General features: G+C 43.8%; 1 long non-coding RNA gene across 1 annotated transcript; it reads right to left on the bottom strand.

Moving 5' to 3' along the window:
- Window positions 1–6,568: 6,568 nt before the first annotated feature.
- LOC125618000 lies at window positions 6,569–23,926 on the bottom strand. The gene is made up of 4 exons (XR_007349207.1): window positions 20,718–23,926; window positions 17,013–18,590; window positions 11,702–11,824; window positions 6,569–10,812 (listed from the first exon to the last, which is right to left on the bottom strand). It is a non-coding gene; the product is annotated as an uncharacterized LOC125618000 (long non-coding RNA).
- Between the last annotated feature and the right edge of the window lie 589 nt (window positions 23,927–24,515).

The raw sequence follows: 24,515 nt of genomic DNA, 5'->3' as shown, positions 1-24,515 counted from the left end.
AAAGCCAAACAGCCCCGCGCCAAACACCGAAGCTGGAGCGCCAGTGAGCAGCAGGGAAAGGAGAGCGCAGGGCAAGGAGTGGCCTCCCCAGCGCTGGGCAGCTTCTGGCCGGAGTGCACTGCAGTTATCCCAAGGAAATCAGTCCCGGTCAGAGGACTGTTTTAATTGGAATTAGATCTACCTAACAAAGTCGAATTTTTCTCAGAATGGTTGTCATTCTCTACGTTGTTGCTCAAATAGGGAGCATAGATATTAGACAAATAAGGGCAGATAGAGGGAGGTTTTAGCTTTCCTGTGCAGGGAACGTGAAATAGGAACAAGGAACTCTGCATTATTTTCCAGTGCTGCTTAGGAACATTTTGCTATAAATACTAATCGAATCAGAGTCATCTGAAATCAAAGGAACATTATAATTGGTATTTGTGTATGTGTTACCCCTCCGGCAATTAAACAATGCAGAAGTAAGTCGATCAGAGACCAACTATGCATTAGCAGCTACAAGAAAACCTTGTTTTCCTCCTATGAAAATTGTTTTGTTTGACAAAAGATTTTCAAACTGGGGCATGTGCCTGTCACTGTAGCCCTCACTGGATGTGAGACCTCAGGTAAGTTGCGGATCTCTTTGAGCTTATGTTAGTTTGCTAGGGCTGCCATAACAAAATACCACACGGACTGGGTGGTGTAAACAACAATTAATTTTCAGAGTATTGGAGGCCAGAAGTCTGAGATCAAGTTGTCAGCAGGGTTGGTTTCTCTAGGGCCTCACTCCTGTCTTGCAGGTATTCAGAGGTTTTCCTTCTGTATTTGTGTCTGCATCCTAATCCTTTTGTCTAGGGACACTATCAGATTGGATTAGAGTTCACCCTAATGACCCCATTTTAATTTAATTACTTCTTTAAAGTCCCTATCTTGACTACAGCCACGTTCTGAGGTACAGTGCAGGAAGTTATTGTCTTCCGTGTATGAATTTGGGGAGGACACAATCAGCTCATAACTGAGCCCCAATTTCCTCATTTGTAAACTGGAATAAAACTTTCCTTCTAGCCAGGAGCAGGGGTCCACCCCTATAACCTCAGCCACTCAAGAGGATGAGGAAGGAGGACTGCAAGTTAGAGGCTGGCTTGGGCAACTTAGGGAGACCCTGTCTCAAAATAAAGAAAGCTAGAGATGGGGCTCAGTGGTAAAACACCCTGGGTTTAATCCCAGTACCACAAAACAAAACCCCACAACCTCCCCCCCCCCTTTTCTTGTTTTGAGACCCAAATGAGATAAAGTCAGAAAAAAAGACTTGGCAGGGGGTCAAGTGCTATGAAAAGCAAGTTGTTGCCCTATAGAGGTGGGATAGGGAATGCATCTTATTTGCTCTACACTCAAAATTTGGAGACCAAGTCCCCTGGGAAAAGAGAAACTTGCAAAGATGCTACCAAATGTCATGCCTTCATAGGTCTTTGAGCTTAGAGTGATACTGCAAATAATTTGTGCACTTTTCTATCACCATCAATTGTACACACACTCTGCTGGGCATTGCAGCAGCCATTACAGATGATGCAAATGACAAGCAGCTGCATAAATTCAGTAGGAAGTTGAGCAGGGAGAGGAGCCCTGGTTTGTCTCCTCATGCAAATAACAGAGAACCTCACTGAAAATATCTCCTGCCTTCAGCAGCTTTCCCCTGACCCTTTGTCAGTCACAGAGGCTGCTCAGGACTTGGACGTTTAGAAGGACTTGGAGGTCACCCTGGATCTGGGACTGGGGCCACATGAGCCAAACTCAGACTGAAACAAAATTCAGGTTCTGTCACTTTCAGAGACTGGATACCAGAGACTGGATATCTGATACAGTGAGATCATCCTGGGTTCTATGAAAAACAAGGGCTAGCAACACACACACACACACACACACACACACACACACACACACACACGATCAGAGGCCATAGGAGTATGCACATGACCTCAGGAAGAGAAAGTAGCATTAGTAGTTTCTGCTGTTAGGATTGTGTTGTTGTTTGCTGAGAGTTGAACCCTGGGCCTTGTGCGTGCTAGGCAAGTGCTTCACCACTGAGCCACATGCCAAGCCCACGGATTTCTGACCCATGCTGAAGAGTTAATGCTCATAGAAGGCAAAATACAGTCATTCCTCAGGATTCTGTGGGGATTGGTACAGGGTCCTCTCAGATGCCCAAATCCAAGGATCCTTGAGCCCTTTATGTAAAGGCATTGTATTTGCATATAACCTACACAAATTCTTCATATCCTTTAAATAATCTCTAGATTGATTTTAATACCTACTGCAATGAAATGCTATGTAAATAGATGTTGTACTGTATTGTTTGGGGAATAATGAGAAGGAAAAAAATGTAGGTGTTCAGATGATTATGTACAGATGATGGTTTTTTGTTGGTGATGGCCCTGGGGAGCAAACCCAGGGCCTCACTCATGCGGGGCAGGCACTCTAGCACTGAGCTACATCCCCAGACACCAGATGAATTTTTTTTTTAATTTTGTTATATGCAGTTGGTTGAATCTGCAGATGAAGAACCCACAGATATGGACGGACCACTGAAGTATCTTCAGGTTACTTTGACCTCTCTATTGCATTTTGAAATTTCAAAGTTGAATGAAAGTCATGATAACTAGCTTTCCTCCTCCCTTGGCTATGGAAACCCCTTCTCTGTTGGGCTCTGTTTCATATGACAAGGTATGTCCTCCTCCTTGGACATCCAAAAGCAGAGGTAGCACCTTGATTTTTTTTTTCCTGGTGCCAGGTCCTGAGTATTAAGTTTCAGTGTACAATGGGAGGGTCAAGAAGAAATAAGAAGTCTATAGCAAATATTGTGATAAATTGAGGCAGAAATTAGCCTATAGTAATAAATCAGGAAAGGAGAGAAAAAAGAGCAGTGGAAGAGGACAGCTTGCTACATACATAAAAAATACAGAAAAGAGCAAAAGAAAAAAATGAGAAGAGGGACCTTGGAAATTGAGCATTTTACCTTGAACCACCAAGCTGTTTTGTAGCTTAGAAACTCTTTTTTTTCTTTGGATTTCAATCTTGCTTTATTTCCAAATCAGGACTGGAAATGGGAATTACGAAGCCAAAAATATCAAACAGCCTTAGATCGCTGGTTAAAAACATCAGCAGCAGCACACGACAGAGCTTACCTCCCCCATTCTTGACATTTCATCATGAGAGGAAAACCACAAGCCAAACCCAGCAAAAGCTTTTATAATTAACTCACACGCCCTTGGGTGCTTACTAGTGGTTTCTAGGTCTCGGGGGTTCAGAATAATGTAAGATGGGGTTATTCAATATGTGCTGTGGAAGGAGGAAACAAAAACACATTTTTGTGCTCTTGTGCTAAACAGCAGCCTGGTCCCATTACATCCATTTAATTTAGTGCTTCCAGGGCTCAAGGGCATCATTTCCACATGGCATTTATCTACATAAATTTGGAATAAAAAGAGTTCATGTGTATTAATTGGGGTTCTTAATGACAAGTAACAGAGATGAAGTCTGATCTCCTGGAGCAGAAAAGAAAAGTACTGAAGTATGGAGGGTGACACTCCCGGGAGGTCTGGGGGGAGCCTAGAGGCAAAGCAATCAGTGACCGTCCCTCAAGTCAATTCCAGAGACGGTTTGGTGGATACCTCACTCTGGGCAAAGGAGCGGCAGCTTGCCTGGAGACCACACCTCCGACTGTACAAGCTGCCTGACCCTCAATAAACTGGCCATAGTGGCCACTCCCCCTCCTGCCAGTGTGTCTCAAAATCCTAACCAGGATCCCCTTGTCCTCTCAGATTAGAGCCTCCCTTTCTCATGTTCTTCCTTCTCCAAAGATCTTTATGCAAATCTCTCCCTACCTGCTTTGGCTATCATATACAATGGAAGGGGGCCCGTGCTCTGGAAGTACACACACACACACACACACACACACACTTGCCAATTGCTTTTGCCTAGGTTGAAGTTGTTCCGTCTTGATGGTAGCTGAGACTTCAGCTTGATGATCAGGGATGTTCAGAGAGTTTGTGCAGACCCCCCAGGTACTAAGTCCTCCGGCTGTGACTCCTCATTCCCAGTTTCCACCAGGCCGTGGAAGGCACTCCTGATTCTTTAGCTGCTTGGCCTCTTAGAGCAAGCTCACACTTGTCTCCAAAGGAGGAACACACGTTGAGCCTCAGGCACTCATCCTAGCAAAGAAGATTCTCCTGTGTACTGCAAGGCTCTCGTCCAGCAGGGTCTGTGAATCTTTTTTTTTTAATGCCAAATATCCACCATGGACTCCTCCAGGATGGTAAAGGACTACACTCTTTTCTGTTGGCTGCTTCTGTGGGCATGCCTGGTCAGGGCTCCTGACTGACCCTATATGAGAAGACTCTTTCATCCCTTCCTTCCTCCCTGTCTTCTTCTTGGGCTGGTGATAATTTTTTCATGGTACCATGAACACGTGACTTTCCACAGGGCCATATAGTGGATGTTTAATGTGGTGGATGACTAGCTGAGAAGTCACCTTGTCTATTTTTTCTCATCAGGATAAAATGAGCAGTCAGGAGCCAGGTTCTATGTCCTAGGTATCTGGACTTCTCTTAGAGGCCTTTGTTCTAGACAGTTCCTGTAAGAGACAGGACTCAGCCCACTGGAGGGGCTCTGCAGACTGGATGAGAGCAGGAAGAAGTGGAGCCCCAATGCTGGCTAGTTGGAAGGAGGTAAGATTCTGGAATGGTGAAGACCTGGCCCAGCTTGCAGGCAGGCACCACCTCATGGAAGGTGATACCTTGGATGAGGAATGGTTACCTGGAAGTCAGTCAAAGATAGGGTATGCAGTGGCCATCCTCCTCCAAGTGTGCCCCCAGATCCTAACCAAGATCCCCCAGTCCTCTCAGATTCCTCATGTTCCTCCTTCTCCTAAGATCCTTGTGAAAGTCTCCCCCACCTCCTGGTTATCTTATCCAATGCATAGGAGTATCTCTGAGACCCACACAAGGGGTGGCACCATCAGCATTACCTGCTGGCTGGCACCAGGACCAGGTTGGCCTGGGCTCAAGGAACAAATGAGGCTTGCTTCCAACAGAACCACAGTACTGGGAAAATGCGGAGGGTCCCACCCACAAAAACAAGCCACAGGAGGCATACCAGCTGGGCCACAACCCTAGACTTAGAGAATCGTTCAGGGTATCGCTAAGTTCCATCCCCAAGAGTGGAGGAGGCAGCTCCAGGGAGCAAAATGGATTTTGGACTTCTCCTTGACCCTTTAAAAAAAATATTTGGGAATGATCTTAGACTTACAGAAACTCCCTTCTCAGCTTGCACTGTTGTTAACCTTGGTGCATTCCTATGTGCATCTGTCAAAACCCGCATGCCATCCTGGGTATAGTGCACCTAAACTCCAAACCTTCTTTGGATGTTAACAGTTTCTCCTTTAACTGTCACCCGTTCCAGGACCCAATCCAGAGTACCATATCACATCCGTTGTCACGTCTCCCTGGTTTCCTCTGATCTCTAACAGTTTCTCAGTCTTCCCTAGTTTTCCATGACCATAGTCTTGACCAGTACGGGCCAGACATCTCATAGAATGTTCCCAAAGCTGGGCTTGTCAATATTTTCTCACGGTGGGGTTTATGGGATTTGCAGAAGAGTAACACAGGGTGAAGGGCCCCTCTCATCAGAAGGCATGCAATTCCCACGAGACATCGCCTTGCATGGCACCCTCCTCTCTTGGTTGGGCGGGGGAGATCTGCCAGGTTTCTCCAGAGTAAAGGATTATTTTCAATTTCCCTATTCTATTTTTTATAAGCCACACTAATCCTTTTAAATTTGCATTAGAGAAAAAAGGAAATGTGATGCTCCCAGCAGCTCCGTGCCATGGAACCCTCCTGCCTGTCATAGTCATACTCGAACAGGGTTTTCGTGAAGCCCTCTTCCTCACCCAAATGTAGTAACTCTAATGGTAGGAATTTCAGGCTCTGTGACAGTTGGGCGTGGGCGTGTGGGCTTGGGTGACAAACTTAAGCAGCGCTCTCCATCCTGCCACTCAGGCAGTGCCCTGCTCTGCCTAAATATAGGGACAGATCATGGGGTGCCCTGTTTATAAAATCTTGGTACAGACTTGAAAACACTCCTACACACATGTGAGGGACCCTCCTACCCACTTGTTTTCTAATGCAGGATTTGAGCGCAGATTTAGAAGGGGCGTTGATTATTTTTTACCCAGGACAAATCGACCATCTTTGGTAGGCGGCACAGTCAAAGACAAATACAGTCCCTTTCTATTCAGGTGCAATGGGATGGTCATTAGACTTCAAGAGCAAGACCTTTCCCATGCCTTTGACATTGGAGGCTACGTAAGGGTAGTGGATGAGAAACCGTACCTCAGTATTTATTGTCACTGCATAGAAAGGTGCTGCTTCCACGGTCCATCGCTGCTGGTTTCCACTTCCCCAACTGTTTCCAATGACCCTGAGAATCACAGATTTTCAGATTTAATGCTTTAGACGAATGGTACTTTTGTGATTGGAATCAGCAAAAAGACTCTATGAATCATTCAGAATATGTGAAATGACAGTCAGAGTAGTTATTGGAACATTATAGTTGTTTATTGGGCTTCTGACTCATGGAGAAGCAATGAATTTAGCAACAGATTTAGAGCAATAAAGCATGGTAATGTTTATTCACACTCTGCTGTCAAAATTAGAATTCAGTTCTGCAAATCTTCAACTTGGGTCCTTGACAGAAGTCAGCTCATAATGTCCCCTTAGCGTGAGTTGGGTTACAATGGTTCTGCAGAAGGTTGGGGGAGGCAGATTGGGCGGAAGCCTTTTTGAGGGACTGGAGATTCGGACAGGGCCTTGGGGAGCTCTGAGTTCTGGAGGTCCAGCCAAACTAAGCTCCCTGAGGCCAAGGCTGCCTGAAGGTGGAGGCTGCGGTTGGCCTGGCACACCTGCCCCCACCGGGCCCCACTGTCATCTTTCCTCTTCTTCAGCACCTTTGGCGTATGTCAGGCTGCTTGGCAGAGGATGAGGAAATGCTGCCTGTGCTCCTGAGAGGCCCATGGCTTAGAGGGAGTAAAGTCACGGGGAGGGTGACGTGGAATAGACAGTGAACAACTAGGCAATTATAACTGTGACTGGGGCTGGGCCTGGTGGCATTCACCTGTAATGTGACTTGGGAGATTGAGGCAGGAAGATTGCAAGTTCAAAGCCAGCCTCAGCAACTTAGAGACACCTCTACCTCAAAATAAAAATAAAAAGGGCCAGGGAAGTGGCTCGGTGGTAGAGATCTTGCCTAGGATGTCTGAGGTCCTGGGTTCTACCCCCAGCACTACAAACAAAGCCAGACGTTGGAGTTACTCAGGTGACAAGGTAGGGGAGGGAGGACATTCTAGAGCCCCTGGAAGGCTTGTGGAACTGCAACGCAACCACCCTCCATCAATGGGATTTTTCTTCTCTTAAAAACCATGGCACAATTTTAAATTTCATTTGGAACATTGACCAGGACAGCAGAGCTAAGGAAGGTTCAGAAAAGGGTAATAGGGGGAGGAGGGACTCTAAATATCCAAGGAGATTGGAAAGCTACTGAAAATATCATGCCATGGGCATAAGCATTGATAAATGGATAAGTAGAGTAGTTAACCTAGAAGACACCCAAGAACGTTTAAGTACTTAATAGATCATAATGGAACCAATGGAGGAAGATTTGAATAATTCAAAAAGCTATGGAACAAAATTGGGTATTTGTAAAAGAAATTACAGCTACATCTGAAAAATTAAAATACATCACAGATGGATTAGCATAAATGTAAAGCACATAGCTTTTGAAAAGCAGAGGAAAATCTCAAAATTAAACACTTTCTAAGTACCACATCAATTGCATAAGTTATTATGAGAAAGAACAAGATTTGTGTATCTAAAAAAACACTAAATGATAAAAATGCAAATGGTGAGCTGGCAGAAGCATTTCAACACTATGACAAAGCATCATTATCCTTATTTTATCGGAAAATCCTACAAAATATTAAGAAAAAGGGCAACACGAAAATAGAAAAGGGTCGTGAACAGAAATGCAGACACCCAACAAGCTTGAAAGAATGTTCTGTTTAGAGATAAAGAATGCACAATGGGACATTAAGATGCCGTAGGAGTGGCAAAGGTCTTAAAAGCAGGAACTTTGGCGAAATGTATCATAAGCCCTGCAAAAAGTTCATCACCTTTGGTTTCAAATATCACCTTTAGAATTCTCTCTGAAGGCTTAATTTTAGAAAATGACGGTCATTTATAAAAGCACACTTCTTCCATAAATGTGTGCTAACAGTGACCAGAAACTACAAAAATTGTAGCAGATACTTCCCCTTTTATGTTATTTTGTAGTATTGAGAAGAGAAAAAGGTTTTGTGGTCAAATCATTGAGCCACTAACACTGGGACAATTGGCAAGTTACTTCTCTAAACCTCAGTTTCTTAGTCTTCAAAATGGGATTATGTTAGATTGATTCCTTAAGGTATGGAAGGTAGGCAATAGTTGCTCAGTGAATAGCGGAGTCTTGGTCTCCCTCTCCTCATCGTTCTATTCTTGCCTCTCAACATGGAGCTGCTGATTTGATTCTCATCTCTTTAAACCATGATGAGTTTAGGAGTCTGGTAGAGAATAGGACTCCAGCAGAAGAGAACAAGGCAGTGATTTTGGAACATTCTAAGATCTCTGTGCTTGCTGAAGAAAAAGTGGGTACTATGTGGACTGAACTACGCTTCGTATTCAAGTGGGAGAAGGGAGCAGAGGCGGGTGGGACACAAACTTGGATCCTTGGATGCCTAAGAGTTCAGCATTGACCGTCCTCAGCCAAAACACAGACAGAAGCAAATCCAGAAGCTGGCCCCAGACGTTTTCAGGATATATCTCTCTTGACAGAAGCCACCAAAACTCTTAGGTTTCCTGAACCTGGAATGAAATGTCCTGAGGTTGTACTCTGCACCTGCCTCCCTGCCTGAGATGCTCATCATGTGCCAACACCAATGGCTGCTGTGTCCCTGCCTCCAGGAGGACACTCCAAGGTGGTGTGGAGACACTGGTTCATGGAGCCTCCTGAGTGGGGAGCTAGAGCTCCCTCCCAGATTCCCACTTAAAAAAAATAGGAACAGTCTGACTTAGAGCCGGACACAAGGGAAGACAGACAGCCAAGTGCCAGGAGCACAGAGGAATTCCTATCTTGCATAGCACAGACCTGGCCAGATTAAAGGAAAGGATGGGCTGATCCAGGTCTGGCTCTGTGATGTAGACCTCAGGCAAACTCCCTGCCCTGAGGGGTCTCAGCCTGAGAGACTTCAAAGCCCTGCTCACCATTTCTGCAAATTCCCGGGGTTTATATTCTCACGATCCCTTCTGACTCCAGCCTCTCTGTCCCTCAGGCTGCCTCTGCTTGGCCCCACATCAGCCTGGCCAGAAATGCAAACCCTTCAATGCTTTTCACAAAGAATTCGTTCATCCCAGGCTCTTGATGGGTTTAGTTGTCTTAACTTGATGGTTCTCCACTGTGGTAATTTTACCCCTCTGGGGACATTTGGCAATATCTGGAGATGTTTTTAGCTGTCAGAACTAGAGCAGGAATGCTATTGCATCAGGTGGGTGGAGAGAGGAGGGATGCTATAGTACAGAGGGAAACCTCCCCCCCCCCCTCTGCCTAAGAATTATCCAACCTCAATGTCAATAGAATTGACACTGAGAAGCTGAAGACATGAAGGTCACAAGCAGCTGGCCACACGGTGTAGTGCATGGCTTTCTGCCATCTCAATGTCTTTTCTTTCTGCTTTTTCTCTCTCTGTCTTGCTCTTTTACCTCTCAGGATTAAAGCAAGCTCCTCTTCCTGTGTCTTGGCCTAAAGTTAAGCAGTCACCCTTAGTCATCAGATATGGCTTTGAAGGTTGATCCACTCTACCAAGTACCTTGTTAAATGATCTCTTCCAAATATCTTGCATTCCCTGAGAGGAATTCTGGTAAATACAGTTATTAGACACACACATAAAGGAACCCCTTATCTAAAAAAAAAAAAAAAAAATGGAAGTGACTTAAGTCCTATCTTAGTTTGTTTTCTGTTGCTATAATATAATAGCTGATGCTGGATAATATATAAATAGAAGAGGTTTAATTAGTTCACAGTTCTGCAGGTTCAAGAGGATGCACCAGTATCTGCTTGGCTCTGGTGAGGGCTTTCTAGCTATTTCATGCTACAACATGGCAAATGGCATCACGGTGGGAGTGCACGTAGGAAGGGGAGATTACACAGTGGGACATGAAGCTAGAGGCATTCTCGGAGGTCAGGCTTACTCTTTTATAACAACTTGGTCTTGTTGCACTGAAGTCTCAAGAGAACTACACTAATCTTGTCTGAGGGCAGCACCCCAGTGACCTAATTACCTTCCACTAGGCTCTGCCTCTTAAAGTGCTACCATTTCCAACATCACCACCTTGGAGGCCAAGCTCCACTCATGAACCTTTGGGGGAGACACTCAAACTATATCCAGACCATAGACCCTTACCAACATCCGCTAAATCACAGGATCAGAGCTAGACAGGTGAGTGCATGCGGGGTGGAGAGGGGCAGGTAAGGGAGGGCAAAGAGCCAGCACTCTGGCATCTGTGGGGAGCAATTATTTCTAGCTTCAGCACTCGAGGTGGACAGCTGTACCAGACAGAGTCAGGAGGACAGTTGCATCGGCAAAGTGTGCTTGCTGCCTTCTTCTTTTTTCTTCCTCCAACTCCCGGTCACCTTGCTCTCTGTGGAGGCCCTGACTTCTAACCCAACAGAGTTGGGGAGTGAATCTCTTTACTGCAAAAAAAAAAAAAAAAAAAAATCAGACAGGTAGTCCTTCATTTTGATGGGACGACATCTTCTAACAGCAGAGGAAAAACACCCATCCATCTCTCTCTGGAAGGCTCAGCTCGGGCAGAATGCATCATCCATGAGAGGCATCCCAGTTCTAAAGGGGGCCACATTGGTCAAAGGATTTGAAATTATGGTTAGAGAGGAGGAATCATTTAAGAGCTCTGTTGTAGGGCACGGTGACGATGGTTAATGATGATATATATTGTATGCCGTGGGAGGTGAGGTACATGTTAACTAGCCAGATTGAACCACTCCTCTGAGCACGTGTACTTCAAAACACCACACTGTACACAATAGACATGGGCAACTTTATCAGTCAACCTAAAAAATGAATTTGAAAAAAATCATACAAACCTAAAATTAAGAAAAAAAAAAAAAAAAAACCTCTCCAAGAAATGAAGCAAATAGCTGCCCAGGAAGTAGACTTGGGGCAAAGTTCTAATTTGTGTTCTCAGTAAGATCCCAGAGGAAGCGGCAGCCAGGGAAGCAGACACATCCAAGAGCAGGAAAGACAGCGAGGAGAGGAAACTGAGATGGCCAAGCTGCAGACCCCAGTGGGGGCTCAAGACACCGCTGAAACGTCAATCAATCAGCAAAGCAGGAGGGAGTTCCAGAAATTCTCCCAGAACCCAGAGGAAAATATACAAATATAAAAACTTAACAACAAAAAATATAATTTCAAAAAGAAATTGAGGAATAGAGGGTAAAATGGGAGCAAAAAGGTTGGGAAAAGATGTTCTGAACTACTATAGATTTTTTTGTTTGTTTGTTTGTTTGTTTTTTTAAGGAGGCAGGATGAGAACCTTCCTAGAAAGGGTACATTCATACTTACCAGAAAGTAAATGCACTTTGTCCCAAGAACACAAGGAAATAAGCCTCATTCGGGAAAAACTGAACAGAGGGCAGCTGTCACACCTGTCCTCCATTGATGGTACACGGGTTCTCCAACCTGGGACTTCAGGAAGACAGTGAGAAGATCTGCTAAGAATTACTGAAACCATTTTTCTAATGTGACAATTGTAGTTTACTGCCATTTGTTGAAGAATTATTTATATTGTGCATATGCATTTCATCTGCTGTCAATGATTACGATATTAACCCTCTGAGCACAGGGAAGTTGGTGAAAACCCACTGAATAGCTGGCTGAGAAAATGGCATTGGTTTTGCTCTGGCCTGGGTTTCTGCACCGTGTTCCTCTATTGCAGGTTCCATGCTGGTCTTCCCAGTCTCTGCTGATGCCCTTGTTCCCAGTCTGCTTTAAGTACTGTCCCCACACCAAGGCTGGTATGGCGTGCTGGCCTGTTCCTGATCCGGGCACTCTGCCCCATGTCTGCTAGCTCTTTGGAATGGATATGGATATAGACATGTCAATGGAATGGGTTGATTTTGCCTTCTATGGTGAGGAAAATAATTCCTAATTGAACTGTGAGATGAAAACATATCCCCAGGTAGCAGACATTTGGGCTCCATGACACTCCCCACATAACACCTTAAATGCCCTGCTGGCCTCTGCAGCTCCAGAGTCACCCACTGAGTAGCTTCATGCCAGTATTCACGTAGGCACAAGCCTGGCTCAGTTTTGCAGCCACCAGGTCCTCAGCTCCAGAGAAGCAGCTCATGTGTGGAGGTGACCCTGTCAAGAGGGCTAAAGAGAACAGAGACCGACTCACAGGCTCCCAGGGCGGGTGAAGCAGGAGACTGCAGAACATTACAGAGGCTGGTCACCCACTCCGTCCCTGCTGCTTATGCAGACCCAAAGAATTCTTGTAGCTTTGAAGTCCCCTGTGGGATACGGGAAGGACTTGAGACCTCAGATAACGCTGGAACATCTTCAGAAGAAACCACTAGAAGAGTGGATTATGAAGATGCCGTTGCAGAACTTTTATTTTTGATTATTTATTCTACATAGTATTTATATCTTTTACTGGGTATTTGTTTTATTTTACTGTATTTTAAGTTATTTAGAAAAAATAAAATAAAATGGACAAATGAAGATTACTGACCAAAAACAAATGGGGTGCGAGGCTCAGGGTATAGGAGAGGAGGTCTCAGCATCTCAAGGATGCCCGAGTTGACTGAAGCTTGGTGTGAACAGCACATCAACCCAGGAGTGGCACTGGACTGGTGAGGACAGAGAGGACATCGGGCGGGACAGAGTCCTGGCCTTGAGCCTTGAGAAGGCTGAGCAAGTCTTGTGCTCTGGTTTTGATTGTAGCACATGTGTTTCTCTTTACCAGAATTTGGGTGGTAGATTATCACAGTGGTCCCCAGGGAATTCCATCTCCACCATGGCAACAGCCCCCCATGATGACTCTGGGTTTGGCCAGTGGGATGCCAGAAAACATAACATAAGAAGTAGCTTGGAAAGTGCTTGTGTACCAGGGCTCACCCTTTTAGAATGTGGCCTCCACGGGTGAAGAAACATGACAGCACCAACCTCCGGATGTGTGTGAGGCTGTTGGGACCCCAGTCCCCACTGAACTGTCAGTGAGGTGACTTAAGCTGCATGAGTTGCTCCAGGCACAATCTGGAGAGGAACCACTAGCAGCTTGCTGACCCTCAGAGTCCTGAGCAGATCCGTGACTTAAATCATTTTAAATCACTACATCTCTGTACGGTTTATTATATGGCAATATATAACTGATATACCATGTCAAATGCTTCTTGATGCATTTGCTGCACATTATATGTGATCAATAAATGAGTCCTCTATGGCCCTTATATAAGGAGGTGCAGAACCGGAGAATTAAGAAAAGTACGGAATAGTTGGATCTGGACCTTATGCTGTTTGGAGATAGGCATTTAATCTCCCTGGGACTCTATCTGTGGATTGGAAGTCTAGACTACCTAGACTACCAGGTTTAGGTGACCATGGATGATACTGATGAGATCCATTGTTCTGGAATTGCATCAGGAGGTCAACAAGGTATTTCTCAACAAAGGAGAGGAGTTCACCAGTTCCCCACCTGCAGTTCCTTCCCCAGTGAGATGGTTTGAGGGCTCAGGGAGGAACGTGTACCAGCTGCTCTATCAGAGTGTTCACTTCTCAGAAGCCCCTGTTCCTCCCCAGCAGGAAAAGCCACCAGATAGATCTCGCACAAGGCATTGGCAGAGTACATTCCGAGATGCCACCAATGAACATGCAACGTTTTCTTCTCTTCCCATGGAGAGGAAAGGAGGAAAGCCATGCTAAACACATGGAACTCTATCTGAATTTCTAGGGAAAAACAAAACTTTGTAATTTCGAGGTACTGTCTTTTGTTAACGCTCAAAAAAAAAGTAGTTTGTATTTTGGCCTGGGGTTTGCAAGTTATAGCCAATTATGTAAATAATTTGTTAATGATTATTATGACTGATAAATATAATTAAGAAGTGAAGCAAATAGACTGTGTATTAACCAGAGCCCTTTTTCTTAGAATGATTTGTTTAATGACGCATATCTTTCTTATCTCTCCGCCATGGAGAGGCCACCCTGGCTGCATTTCAGTTGAGAGGTTTCACAGAAATAGTTTCCCTGTCTGTACCTCAGAAGTGCCCTGTGTGCACAGAGTTGTCTAGACCTCTAAGGAAGGTGAGTCTTTTCTTCCTTCCTGCAGTCTTTCTCAGAGAGGAAGGAGCAGCAATTACCTGAGATAGTTTATTTTGCCGGGGCTGTTTCTAAAAATTCAACTACTGCTACTACACCAAGGCTTCTCATTCAGGGTGCTGCTGATGGACACCCACATGTAGTCCCTGTCCTTTGGGGCATCCTAGAGCTGCCACCTGGGTTTATGCCTTTGGATGGCTTGAGGCTTTGGGGACATATCAGATTTGTCATGAATGGGTATCAGAGGCATGACCTTGTAGGACCTTGATGTAAAATAAATCCCCTGGGTAATCTCTGTTAAACTCACTTCCCAGCTATCCTTGATAATTAGTCAGTCAAAAACAAACAAACAAACAAAAAGAACGACTACTGCCTTTGATAGGCTAGCAAAGAGGCACAAAATAAAGTCTCTGGCCAAGCACATGAGTGTACTAAGAATTTGGGGAAATAAAGTTAAGTCAAGAACAAACGGTAAGGAGAAAGAACTCGCTCTGAATACAAACAGAAACACAGGGATCCAACAGCATTTCAAAGGAATGACAACCATGATGAATAGAGTTGGGGGGGAGGGAGGGAGGGAGGGAGGAAGGAAGGAAAGAAGGAGGGTGCAGTCAAGCCTTGACCTCCTTCTGGTAAGTTTGTTTCGTGCAACACGAAGGTGGCAATAGCCATCCCAGAACTGCGCATGAGTCAATGGGATCACATTTCGGAAGCTGGAGCCTCCTCAGCTGGGAAGGAGGGATGCACATGTGCAGGAGGGAGGGCAGCAGGGAGGACCTGGTGAGACTGGGTTGCAATCCGAGGTGTCAGGGAAACGCCCGATTTCTGCCTTAATCCCTCTGAAGTTTTATCGTCTGGTGTCTGGCCTCTGGATCTCTATCCATCCTGTTCCAGCCCGGGAGAAGTTCCTCTCTTTTTATTAAATCCTGCCTCTTCTCCAGGAGGCCTCTCTCTTCTCTTTCCTGGGATCTAAGCAGTGTCTTTTTCTCTGAACTTCCATAGAACTGTTCCTGATAGTCGTTAAAAGCACGTTAATGTCTCTACTGGCATCAAAGTCTGGATGGAAGACACCTATTATTAAAACTTTCTGATCAAAGACCAGGGTCTGACTTTTCTTTGTTTCTTGTTGGGCTCTGAGGATTTCAATAATGACTTGTTGAATAAAAAACATTAAGAAATTATTTTAATAAATAGAAAAAACGCAACTTTCTGCAGAAATATGAAAACCTAACTGCACATTAAGCCAAAGAGGGAATATATAGCCTGACGATAACAATCTCATCTTTGATTCTCAGTGTCATATGGCCTCCAGAAAGCTAGGGAGGTGGAGGAAACATCAGTAAAGGTGTACTACTAGCGCAAAGGAGGTGGTTAGGCCTCCCTGTTCATTCTTCTTCAGACTATTGTCCGATGTTCAGGGTTTTGGTACTGTGTTCAAATATTTTGGGACATAATTTAAGGGCATCATATGTAGATGCTAAAAACGTATCATGGGCAGAGTGGGATGAATGGGATTATTTGGACTGGAAGAAAGACCCCTGAAAAATGGAAGGAGCTAAGAGAAGGGAGGATGCACACAACTTATCTTAAAAATCTGAAAAGACGCTATGGGAAGAAGGATTTGATTTATTCTGCATCAGCCAGGGGAATAAAAACAGGGCCCATTTGGGTGGAGATTGGTGGGAAGAATATTTTTGTTTCCATCTAAGGGAGGGCTATCTGACGGTGCCGCTGTTTAACTAGAAATGGGCAGTTTGGGGCCCTGTATTAATTTTCTCCTTTTGGGTGGTGTCCTGGGAGAGCAAGCCAGCTCTGTGGTACAAGACAATCACGGGAACGTCAGGGTGGATCTGGACGACTGCTACATACCTTCTAACTCATTTCCCATGAACGTGTGATGCTAATCAAGAAGAAGACACTCAAGAAACAAGGAACCCAAAGGTGTGCCAAAGCATGGAGCACAGGCAGTGAGTGCACAGGCACCTGGAGACGAGCTCTGGAGACCTTGGGCTGGGCTTCGTGGAGTAGTGGTGGATCAGGCCTGGGGAGGTCTGGGGAAGGTGAGGCACAGGAGGGAGCCCAATTGGGAACTGGCATGGAGAAAAGATGGTCTGTAGCAATGGGGTATGCTCAAAAGAGGGTTAGATAGTTTAGGAAGGTTAACTTAAAATGCAGGGTGGATGGAAGTCAGAAGAGAGCGAAGGGGAAAGAATGGTCGAGAGACAATTCTAGTAACTCTTTCTCAGAATGATGTCATTCAACTTTAATATTATTTACTCAGAGTTTTATGTTGAAGTGTCAGAAACCGCAAAGTTTGGTGCCTCTACAGGGCAACCTCGTTTCTGGGGCAAACTCATTTCCTGTCTTCTTGAAGGAATTTTTTTTTTTTTTTTTAAATACGGTGCTAATTACAGTCACTGAAAACACTATATCAGGGACCTAAGTCTGGTGAATATTTTTTTCTTTGTGTTCTTTTATGAGAACAGTTGAAATAACTACTCACTTAGCAGAGAATTTCTGTTTTCAAGTCCTGCAAAAAATATTCAACACCACTTACAAATGTTGAGATCTGCAGAGGAACTTCCACATGTCATTTTTTATTTTCTCAGCAAGTCAGGCTGGCCGTAAAGATGAGAATACTGACCCCTTTCTCCTGTTTTCTTTCAGCGGGCACTCTGTCCTGTGATAAAGTTTCAAACTCTGTCTTAGATGAGTTCTTACCAGGGCAGTTTGCTGTTTCTTAAAATAAAATGCTTTCCACAGAGAGCTTCATGCCCAGGGTGTGGTGGTGAGTGCTCTCTAGGTCATTGGTTTGCAGTTGGCTACAAACAGAGCGAGAGAAAGAACATCACATCTGGCTACCTTATGGGGCTGCTAGGAGCCAAGGCCAAGAGGGAGGGGAGGGGCGGAGCCTTTGATCACCAGAAACCGAATGCTTCAGTGAGCTAGAAACACTAATTAGAGAACCATTAGGCTGGAGGTCACTGGAATCTCTCCTGAATGGCCTGACTGTGATGCTATATGACAGGTACCACCCAGTGACTAACAAGGGAGGCGTGAGAACCTGAGGCCTAAACATCTCAGCTCACAGAGGTGTGAGCAGAGCAAGGTGGCCTGAACCAAGGGGAGAGGGGGTGGGGAGGCGGGGCCTTTGTCAGTTCAGTGGATCTTGGCCACCCCCCTTCCTCACCTGCCTCTTTTCTTTCTGCTTTCCTCCTTTACTGCCACCCACGCCTCCATGCCCCGCCCTCACCCCAAGGGCTGAATAGAAACCAAGCTTGGGAGGAAGAAGACTGGGGAGGCAGAGTCACATCTGGTTGGGGTTTGAGGACAGGGAGTCAGATTGTTTTGGTTTCTAAATTGCATCCACCCCGAGGCTTAGTGGGTGGACTGGGTGAACTGTGGGTTTACACATCCTTGATCACTTTAGGCACACAGTGCCCTCTTCCTCCTCATTGCCCAAGTGTGGTCTGTGACCCGCCTGTGGGGTATTTTATTATTAGTCAACAATGACAAAACCACAGAAATTGAGAGAAAGCATGTAAAAACTTGCGTAACAATTTGGCATTCTTGTGACATCCAAGAACATTTCTATTGTGTTTTACTGGGGAGTTAGTCTCCAGTGGATTAGGGGTTTTGAAAAAGGTCCTTCATCACAGAGAGTCTGAGAAGCACTGTTTGTATTCTGTAGGTTCATCAACAAAATATTTACTCAGGGCCTACTATGTGCACTTGTCAGCTGGAAACACATGATCCTGCAAGGGGTTGGCTGATAATCCAGCCTTGGTAAATTGTCAGTTAACAGTCGGATGCTTTGAGGATGATTATCTAATCCTTCCTCCTTTCACTCCAGAAGGAAAGGTGCCATCTCCTAATCTTGGGTGTCTATCACTGCCTCTTGCACAGTGCTAGAAAGGGAGTAGACTTTCGGTAAGGAGTCACTGAATATAGATCCTACTTTGCATTAATGGTAAGAAAAATGAGGAAAAAATTTCAGAGCAGTATTTGGTCCTAGCAAGTAGGTGGTCCTCCATCTTTCTGCCTCCCGACTCTTTCTACATCTCTTCTGAAGATCAGCTTCTGGGGTCATACACATGGTCTGGAGATGGCTTCACTTCTGAACTCATGCAAACACCTATATTGAAAAATGGAACTTATAAGAAGTCTTCAAAGAAAGCCAAATTCCTCCTAGGTAAATCTTGTGGTCTTGTTTGTCTGTTAATTGTTTATTAAAACTTTTTTTTCTGGGAGTTTGGAGGCAAGGGTTCCCAAATAAATATATACATTTGGTGCCAACCAGTGACTCATGAATGACTTCACTGTGTCGTTGGACAGCAGCGTGGCACCCAGGGGTCTCTGTGGGAAGCAGAGTCCCTGAGATCCCCAGTAGCTTCAGCCATCAGTGTCACTGGCTTCATCTCCTATTTCACAGTCAAGGACTGAGATGCAGAGAGGGTAAGAGAGTTGCCTCTTGGGTAACAAATTATAAACAATGTCAAGGATTTATGAGGCAAACATAATTTACTTTGGGCTACAGTTTGATAACACAAATGCTCATCATTAAAATGACCTCAGTTGCAAAGGAAAACCTCAGTGAATTGACATTTATTCATGCAAGTGGAGGGCCAAAAACCTATGTTAGCAATTGCATGGATCTAAACCTGAGACAGCTTATCTTGGCAAGTGACAAGCCGGGGGCTATGAATCTATGAACCTGCGTGCACACTGAAGGTCAAAACTAGATTTAACAGCAACTGGGGAAATTGCTTTCTAGGTCTGTTTTTATTTAGAATAAATGTGGTATAGCAGAGCTCCCAAATTCTTCAGGGTGGCCCGTACCTTGAATTTTTCTAGCAGCCTTTCAGCCCTGACAGCATTGACATTTTGGCATGGAATCTGTTGTGGGGCTAACTCATGCACTGTAGGATGGTCAGCAGTACCCCCGGCCTCTGCTCACTAGATGCTGGTGCCCCACCCTGTCCCCTGCAATTGTGACTCTGGAAAAGGGTCTCCAGAGCTCACTGTATGTTCTCCTGGGTGTGAAATTATTTCAGGTGGAAAACCAGCGCTGCCGTGGGACAGTTTCTTGTAGTTGTGGTAGAGTTAAAAACCCATCGGTTTGATGAAAATATGTTCAACGTCATGCAAACTAAAACGCAGATGGAAGTAATAAGGAGGTATCACCCCATACCTATTAAAATAGCTAAAACATTCTTAAATGGCAATGTCAAGTTCTGGCAAGTGTGCAAAGAAACTGGAAATCTTATATATACTGCTGGTAGGATTGCAAGTGAGCAGGATCAGTTTGGAAAATAGCCTGGTGGCTTTTTTATAAAACCAAACTCCCACTGATTATGTGACGCAGCAGTCATATAACTAAGAGTGAGGCTCACTCCTAAGTATGTACACAGTGAAATGAAAACCTAGATCCACACCAGAACCCGAAAGAGGAGCCTTACAGCAGCTTTATTAATAGTGAAAAAGGTAGACGCAATCCACATGTAGTTAACCTGGGTATGGAAAAACACACTTTAGTATGTCTATATGGTGGAATACCACTCAGCAACCGAAAGCAATCACCTGCTGATACTTGTGACAAGGATGACTCAAGTGCACTGTGCTAAGTGGGAGAAAGTCTAAAAAAAAACTACATTTAAAAAATCTCATTTATATGATATTCTGGAAAAGACAAAATTGTAGGGATCAAAAAAAAAATAGATCTGAGGTTGCCAAAGATAAGGAGGGAAGGGTTGCCTACAAAGATCAAGGGGAGATTTTTAAGTGATGAAATGTCAAGATTTCGACTGTAGTTATGGTTAAATGACTGTATGCTTTTGCTAGAATTCATATGATGGGGGATGAAGATGTGGTAAAGCACTTGCCCAGCATGCATGAGGCCCTGGGTTCCATCCCCACTACTGCAAAGCAAAACAAAACACACATCCGCAAAACAAACAAACAAAACATAGTGTGGTAAAAGAGTAAGTTATTTTGTGTGTACCACAAGCATACTATTGCATCAATTTTAAAACATGACAAAAGCTTAGCAATGTTACCAGAATAAATAAAAACATGTCACCTAAAATTGACACAGTTCTGTCTTTTCCAAACTAAAAACACACTGCTCTTAGTAACCTGGAGAGAAGACAAAATGTAAATTTTGTTTCCTTGCCAGAGCCCCAGACATTGTTATTTAGTATTCCCATGTGTACGGAATGGCCTGACCTTAATCTGGGCCCCCCTTTAGATGTTCCACCCCTACCTTACGCCTACAGAGAGGAGGTAGTCTTCACCCTGCAGGTAAAACTCATCTTCAGCATCTGCCCTTTTGTCCTCGTTCACACAGTATTTCTTGGAAGAATGACCGCTCTTCCCTCTCTTAATCTTAGTTGGGCCCTTCTCCAAGTGCCACCTCTTTAATGAGGTCATTTTGTCTCACCCGGATTGCAATCATCTCTGCCCCCTGTTTCTGGGCTCCTGCAGTATTTATTGCTCATGTCATTCCCCTGAAAGCTATTTATGTTTCCATTTTATGCAAATATATGCATGTTCTGTGGTCACATGCCATTCAAGATGCCTTTGGGGGAGGGATTGCATCTTATACTTCTGCGTATAATCTGGGCGCCCAAAGATCAGGTGCTTGATGAATTGTGATGATGGCAATGGTGGGAAGGAGGTACCAGATTTTCTAGTCCTTATCTATTTAAGAATGTACTTTTGTTTACATGGAATTTTTAAAAGACCAGATTAGAGGGCTGGAAGGAGTCGGCCCAGCACTCCTCTCCATCACCTCAGTGTGAGAAAGTTATGCATATGAGAAACCAAGAATTTTAATTGGTAAGCTTACTCATCTGGAGATAAGAGCGCATTACTGGCCTCACTAAGCCATCTTTGGGGCTGGAGTTACAGTTCCCAAGAGGGAATATTTTAGCCTGTATCTCCACTGAGCTGCCAACATTAATGATTTTAGGTGTGAGACTAAAAAAACTTCTCCCAGAGGGCTTTCTCTAAGGTCAAACAGACCATCTGGAACCGAAATGAGAGATTACTGACAGGCAAGGCAGGACTGAAGGAGGCAGAGCTCGCCAGGGGACAAATGGCATCTGGCAGCCCTTGTTTGAAATTCCTCCCCTTGATCTTACTCTTCTCTATTTAATTTCTAAAAGATGAAAAGGAAGGGAAAATATTAGTGCAACAATTTGCATAAGAGAAGTGATAATAAAAAGTAACATCCAAAAAGAAATTGCAATATAGTAAAAAAAAAATAAAAATAAAAATTCCACCAAAGGTCAAGAGAAAATCCTTCTTGAACTGGAAAACCTAAAAGACACCAGCGAATGACCCAGGCTACTGAAGCAAAAAATCCAAAAAGGATTCTTCTTGGGAGAAGCCTAAAGTGTCCCCCCAAGGGCCTAGCAGAGGGCTTGCTCAAATGTCTCCGAGTGTCCTTGTTCTTTGGATTCAGCTGCAGCTGGGCATCTAGAGATACCCAGATAGGTTTCCTTTAGATGTTCCAACCCTACCTTAAAATTCAGCCCAAATTAAGCAAAATCCAATTGGTTGGCAACTCTTTCCTTCCCTCTCTAAGCTCCTTAGTCCTAAGCAAGGGTAGATCGAGCCCACTGGAAACTGCTCAAATATTAAAAATCCTCTAATTTTCAACCACCTATGTGCTGTCTTTGTTGACTTCCACTTCAATACCCAGGGTCTTGGTCAGGAAGTTAAGGGGCCAAACCAAAAGTGCATCCTAGAAGGAGCTGTAAATGCTACTTAGAAGGGCAAGTTTAAAGTCAGTGCACCAAAACCTTCATTGCACTTCCTCTTCTCTCTGGTCTAACTCCATAGAGGTCAGTTTATCAAAACCCAGGAGTCTTCTTCCCCTCCAGGTGGAGGGCATGCTTAGGCTGCTTTCTTTAAAGCAACACGGGCAAGTCCATGTTCTGAGTTCCAGCTCTTACAAGATTTGAAAGTGACAGAGTGACATGTTGGAATTCAAGACGGCAGATCCACATTTGTGTGCGACTCATTACTAACAGATAGGAAATTGGGAGGACCGTGGCTTCAAAGTACATGTTTTGGAAATTATGTAAATATGTATATTTACACAGTGGATTATGAAAATCTTTTAAAAACAAACTGGGGTATTCACATCACAGACCTTGAGACTCCAAAAAAGTTGTTATGCCCCATTAGGTCAACTTGTATTTGCCAGCATGAGGTCTTTTAGAAAATATTGCCTTGCAATGAAATAATAAAATAATGAGAGGAAACCACAAGAAAAATAAGGTCAGTGAGCCGTCCCTCCAGACCACTTCTCTACCCGACCAAAGGAGTGGGGACAGCAAATGTCTCAGTGCAGGGAAACTGCAAACTGACAAGAAATAAGGACAGAGAATTGAAGCAAGCCCCAATATAAGTAAGCTGAAACACCATGAAAGGGGAAAAGCACAACTAATTACTTTTTTTAAAAAATACATGAATAAACTTTGTGAGATGATGGACACAATGATTTAATTCTGTGAGGGAAAAACTGTGTGTGCCATTTGAATAAAATAGCTCCATGAAGCAAAAACAAAAGTGCCCTTGCTAATTAGTTCTCGCTGCGATTTTTAAAAATATGCCTTTTAATTTCATAAATCAAAGATCCTTATGATATTCTAAGTCCTTTTAATGTCTTCCTTTTATCCAGAATAATATTCACCTCCCTAATCTCTGATTATCTAATAGGATTATTTGTCCTATGAGAATCATCTCTCTCTCTCTCTTCTTGAAATTAGTGGTCATGGAGACTAAGGTCTCCAAACAGATGGCTGAAAAAATAGCTACTTGTAGATTCACACCTACAATATTATATAAAGATGAGTTGATACCTACAACAAAATAAAATTAGCAATTGAAAAAGTAACAAGAGAATATTCTATGGCATATCTGGGTGTTTAAATACATGACACAGGTATAACAACTTGGTAAAGGATACCTACTGAATTCATGATAGAGGTTAGCTCTGGGGAGGAAGAGGGGAGAATGACCCTGGGTAGGTGACCAAGGGGCTTCAACTTTATCATTTTAAATATACGTAGAATTTTACATCTTATCTAAAATATCATAATATTTAAAAGATGGAAGTGCATGTGAACAAATGTTAAGATTAATCAATTCTAGTAGGTGGTAGACAGCTGTCTGTTTCTAATCATGGTTACTTTTCTATTCTCTTTATCCTTCTGTTTAATAAAATATAAAATGGTAAAGGAGAGGAAACCCAGTAGAGCTCAATGGAACAGAAGGATAAATGTGCCAACTATGAACAAAGTAGCTGTCATTGGAGGGAGACAAAGTTCCACAACAGAAAATAAAATCTGATCCTTTTATAAGATCTTCTGTTTAATTTTGGGATCAACAAACATATGAAAAAATATTCAACATCTCTAGCAATTAGAGAAATGCAAATCAAAACTACACCAAGATTTCATCTCACTCCTGTCAGAATAGCAATCATCAAGAATACAGCAACAATAAATGTTGGCGAGGATGTGGGGAAAAAGATACACTCATACATTGCTGGTGGGATGAAAATTGGTGCAACCACTATGGAAAGCAGTATGGAGATTCCTCAGAAAACTTGGAATGGAACCACCATTTGAACCAGCTATCCCACTCCTTGGTTTATACCCAAAAGACTTAAAATCAGCATATTGCAGTGATGCAGCCACATCAATGTTTATAGCAGCTCAATTCACAATAGATAAACTATGGAACCAACCTAGGTGTCCCTCAATAGATGGATGGATAAAGAAAATGTGGTATATATATTCAATGGAATATTACTCAACTTTAAAGAAGAATGAAACTATGGCATTTGCCAGTAAATGAATGAAGTTGGAGAATATCATGCTAAGTGAAATAAGCCAATCCCGAAAAACCAAAGGCTGAGTGTTTTCTCTAATATGTGGATGGTAATTCACAATAAGGCAGGGGGCACTAGAGAAGAATTTGGGTTCCCTTAGATTAGGTAGAGGGAAGTGAAGGGAGCGGATGAGAGGGGAGAGGATATGGGGATAGG

The sequence above is a fragment of the Marmota marmota genome, unplaced genomic scaffold (assembly GCF_001458135.2).
Source record: "Marmota marmota marmota unplaced genomic scaffold, marMar, whole genome shotgun sequence".
Taxonomy (NCBI): Eukaryota; Metazoa; Chordata; class Mammalia; order Rodentia; family Sciuridae; genus Marmota; species Marmota marmota.
Note: the sequence above shows the minus strand (reverse complement) of the source record. Positions and strands in the feature narration are given on the sequence as shown.